Genomic DNA, 5,436 nt, shown 5'->3' on the forward strand with positions numbered 1-5,436 from the left:
TCCCCTACTACCAGTTAAATCCCATATCCCTTTACCTGGATCCTCCCTATAACCTTCTCATTCTTTCCCCCACCACTAAGCCTCTAACAGCTGCTTCCCTGCCTCTTCTTTTTGCTGATTAAAATAACTCCATAAAATTAGTTATCTGCCCAATGTCCCAACATGACAGAGCTTAAATACTCTCAAAACTTTCAGTGCTCCTTGTTTACAGTTAAAGCCCAGTCCTGGTCCACAGGGTCCTGCATGGTTGGGACACTTTTTGCTTCCTCAGCCTCAGCCTCAGCCTCTGCTTGCCTGGGTGGGGCTCTGCACCTAGCATGGGGCCTGCCCCTGTGCCTATACTCACCTGCCATCATGCATGTCCTGGCTCCTTTCTCTCCTTTCCCTGTCACTGCCTGGCCTGTGCCCCTGGCCCACTAAGACTTGGTCTCTCCCTCTCTTACTCACTTGGGGATGGAAGAGAGGGGAGATAACATTACTGCGCCAACACCCATAGGTAGTACTCACTTTAGAAATTGAGAGGATTGGAGGTGTACATTCCCATGTGGGTGCTGAGGGAGGGCTGGGTTCTCAGAGTTGTTTTTGAGGAGTGGAAGGGGGGTTGTTTTTAGACTTTGCCCACTTGAGTGGTGTTTACTTCATTTTGATGGTTTGTAGGAAATTTTTTGTGTTCTCATGAAGAAGCTTGGAATGATCAAGACCAGAGAAACTGTGGTGTGGGAAATGGAGAGATGTTGGTTAAAGGACAGAGCCTTATAGTTACAAGATGGGTAAGTTCTGGGGACTTAATGTACAGCATGGTGATTATACTTTTTTTTTAAATGTTTATTTATTTTTTTGAAATAGAGAGAGACAGAGCATGAATGGGGGAGGGTCAGAGAGAGGGAGACACAGAATCTGAAACAGGCTCCAGGCTCTGAGCTGTCAGCACAGAGCCCGACGCGGGGCTCGAACTCACGGACCGCGAGATCATGACCTGAGCCGAAGTCGGACGCTTAACCGACTGAGCCACCCAGGCGCCCCTACATGGTGATTATACTTAATGATTATTGCGTATTATACTTGAAATTTGCTGAGAATAGATCTTAAGTGTTCTCATCACATAAAGAAAAGTGTTGAAAAAGTATGTGAGGTAATGGATGTGTTAATTAACTTGATTGTGGTAATCATTTCACAATGTATAAGTATATTAACTCATCACATTGTATACTTTAAATATATACTATTTTTCTTAATTTACCCCAATAAATGTGAAAAAAAAGACCAGAGAAACTGCCCTGAAAATGCTGCAAGAGGCTTTTGGATGCAGTGCACCTCTCTCACTACTGGGAATTGGATACCATCATGGATGTTTCAGTGTGGCAAGGAATCACTATCCCTAGAAAAAGGGATTCTCAACACAACTGGGAGCCTCTTAAGGCCTCTTTAGTTCTAGGTTTCTGGAAAAATGGGATTGTGAATAATACAGAGAACTCTCCTGATCTCGATCCTCTCATTCTGCAGTTAGAATGGTGACCTTGAAGCCCAGACAGTTGAAAAGAGGAAGCAAACTGGGGAGGAGCAAATGAAATGGCCCGGGAATCTGGAAGTGTGAGAATGGGAACTCCACGAGGCTCTCTGCTGTTTCAGGGGTCTTGGGGATACTATAGCCTGGTTCTCTAGTTTGATTCACAACGGTTGTCCATACTGAGGACCAGCCTGCGGCCTGCTGCGTTGGTGAGGAAGGCAGGGCAGGTGGGCCCTGAACAACTTGCACTCACTCCTGCGCTGTCTCCTCTTCCAACTGCTGGGACCCAGGTGAGTCATCAGTCCTTGGAGCCTGGTGCTGCAGCCTGAAATAGCGAAAAGCCTGTGACCCCCAACCCTGAAACCTGATCCCTAATCTCTTCCCAAGGGCATGGTATGGGTGTAAGGGGTGAGGAATGAGTGACAATGGTTAGCCAGTGTTTGAAACATGCAATGACCACTGTTCTACCTGAAATACTTAGGATACAACAGCAAATAAAGACCAGTCCCCACCCTCAAGCAGGCCCCATAGTTTTGAGGGGAAAACAATTGTTCCCATCCAGGGCACAATTCCCAATCCAAGTCTTGCGGGCTAGGGGACCCAGGCCCTGCAGCTACTTGCCAAATTCTTCTGAGATGAGAGCTTGTAGATATTTTTTTTTTTGGCCACAGGATCGAGAGGACACCTTACTTCTGTTCCATAAGGAGCTACTTTACTCCCTGTTTTTCTTCAGAGCATTCACCACCACCATATACTTTCTTTGCTTATCATCTTTCTCTCCTTGCTAGAATGTATGCTCCATGAGGGCAGGGATTTTATCTATTGTTGTATCCCCAGCATCTAGAACCATACCCAGAATAAGTACTTACCATATACATTTGTTGATTAAATGAATCCATGATCAACCACACTAGTTCTCTTTTAAGAAAGGAAGAGAGTGGTAGTATTTGGGAAAACACCACATTCCATTATAGGAGTTATTACACATAAATCTCTCTCCAATAGGAGTTATATTATGCCCTCTTTTACAATGAAAAACAGCCCATTGATGTGGAGCCAAGACTCAAGCTAACCCTCTCCAAAGGCAGTGTGCTCTTTCTACTGTTCTTGCTGCCCTGACCAGAGTGGCAGGAAAGAGAGCTGGCTCTGCTGTGTGCCCACTGTGTTCTGAGTAGCACATTGGTCACTCTGCATATTTGGTTCTACCTAATCCTAACCCCCAAATAGCCCCACATGGGTTTTTATTTCTTTTCCCATTTTGCAGATAAGCAAACACTCAGAAAGGTTAGTTTGCCCAGAGTAATCCAGCCTACAAGTGGGGAGCTGGGCTCACCTCCAGGCCTGTTTAATCCAAAGATTCCTATCGTTAACACCCTGAGAACTCAAATGGGGATTCTGCCAAGTGCAATATGTCTCCTCTACCTATGCATTCAGGATCTGGGTAAATACCATGGGGTGAGTTCTGGGCCCCAGTGATCTTACTGTGAAATAAATGATCCTGAGTTAAAAATCCATTTGCCACTTGACTCCATGAACTCCTACTCTGGTGAACAACAGCAATAACTTGAACCAACATCAGTTCAGAGCCAGAGTCCAGTATCCCCTCCCCTTGCCTGATCAGCCTCAGACTACCAGGAACAAGCCTATACTCCAACCAAGTTAGGGTCATGGAGCTATTACCACAAGGGTGACAAACGAGATCTGTGGGGTGTCTCACCAAAGGAAAATGGAGTTGTTACAGGACTTCAGGGAAGGGTGTTTAGGTGAAATCTGTCTGAAGCAGTGCTTGGACAGGCAGGAAGCAAAACTAGGCTGTGAGTAGTGGGTCAACATTGGTTCAGGACTGTGAGGTGGACCCAGTCTCCTATTTCCCTGGAAACCACAAAATATAGATGTGGAATATGGGGTCCTAAACTCCTTATCTGGTTCCAGTTGTAAATCAAGGCTGCTTCTCTGTGCAGTGACTTAGATCTGTCAGGAAAGAGTGGGTGTCTCATTCTTGATAATTTATCACACATCCCTGTTTTCTGTGACATTAGAGAACAAAGTTCTTCAGTAAGAAAACAGAGGTAAAATGTCATGACATTTTAAAGGCACATATCGTTTTTGGGAAAGTATTGTCTCCTATTAACTTTGAAGCTGGCTTTATCCTCGTCTGCAATTCCAGCAGTTTAATAGATTGTTTTCTTCTTCAGTCCAAGCTAATTCTTACTTTCTCATCTCTCATAAGGGTGGGTATTTCCTGTCTTTCAACATGGTTACTCCATAATTGGCCACATTCCCTTTTGGAAAAGAAATAAGGTATAGTATAAAATTGGGGGAGAGCATTAGGGTCTTTCCTCAAGGGAATCTGGCCTTTTCTTCTTTCAAGAAGTTCAGGTGTCTCTTCACCAAATACATGGTTTTTTCACTTACACTGATAGAAACTTTAGTGGGCCGTCTATCTATTTGTCTCAGAGACACCATCACCATTATCCAGGGCCAAAACATCTATGTTCTAACTGTTCTGATCACTGCTCTGGCTCTGGGCCTGTTAAGGTGACACACTTCCACTGAAAAGGTTATGAGCTCCTGTCTGGTATTCAACAATCCCCACTGAGTTATGGAACCCATTTTCATGACAGCCCTCCTACTGTCATTCCTAGCCTATAGAAATTAGCCACTGTATCACCTTCCCAGGACGTTGGTGCTCCCCCACCAATGCATTTCTCAAGCCTGGGTGATGCTCCTTGAGGGAAGTAGGCTCCAGCCACTACAGAATGAGTATCTCTTCCAGAAAGCTTCTTTTCATCAACTGGAGAAAGTGAAATGTCCTTCTCTTCTCAATTGTAATTAATTTACTTGGTTTAGAAGCTAGGGTCCCAAGGGATGACTGCTCTGTGGTAAGCAACAAGTGTAGCACAGAGCGGGTCTGCACCATCAGAAGACAGTCTGCCTCCCAGCCAATATTGATGTCATCACCAAGCTAAGTAAAAAATTAGGTAAGAGAGAAATTTATGACTGGAATGGAGCATATGAACGACTATGTAAATAAGATCTAATACAATTTGGGTGAAATACTTAACTGAAAACTAAAACAATTAGAAACTCATCACAGGAATTAGAAGGGATGTCTTAGCCATAGTTACTTAAACAGAGGATTAAAATAAAGGCTGGAATTCTTAATTAAGTAAACATCTGCACTGTATATAAAGATGGATTTAAAAAGAAAAAAAAATATTTCTTCTGGATTTGGCATTCTAAGATCACATGCAATCTTGAGGAAGACACTGTCATGGCTTCTTAGTCTTTCTGTCTCTTGAAAGGATGGGAGACCCTTGGAGCAAAAACAGTTAATTTGTCTTCCTTCCTAAAGGGCCCTTCTCTAGAAGCAAAAGTTGTAACTGAATAAAAAGCTCCAAGGCCCTATCTCAGACTGAGAAACCAGGAGAGCCAGAAGGAGCTTCTGACACAACTTCCAGAGACTAAAGTTTCCAGCCACCTCAGGAAAAGACAGACAGTCTCTTTCTTATGTGGAACATGCCTGTCGGGCAATGGTTAGTGAAGTCATAAGCCAGAGGCTCCTACCTTTGAACTGTTTCTCATCTTCCGTCATTGATCAAACACCTAAAGACCCATCTACCAAACCGCATTTAAGTAAAATGTACCATTTGGAATCAGCAGATGGGCCAGCCTTGGGGCTGCAAGCTTCCTACCAGCACTGCCTTCATTCTTGGGGTGCTGGGGTGCAGCAGGTGCTAGCCTGCAGGACTCAGGAGGTATCAAGAGCCTGGGTGGTGGAGCCACACAGAGAGCACTACCACTGAGCAGACTGTGCCTCAGGTCTCACTGTGAAACAGGATAAATAAAAGTACCTGCGTCACTGAATCGATGTGAGGGCTAAATGAGAAAACCCATGCAAAGCATTAATCACAATGCCTGGCACATGC

This window comes from Panthera pardus, unplaced genomic scaffold (assembly GCF_024362965.1).
Source record: "Panthera pardus isolate Hobbes unplaced genomic scaffold, ASM2436296v1 HiC_scaffold_7, whole genome shotgun sequence".
Lineage (NCBI taxonomy): Eukaryota > Metazoa > Chordata > Mammalia > Carnivora > Felidae > Panthera > Panthera pardus.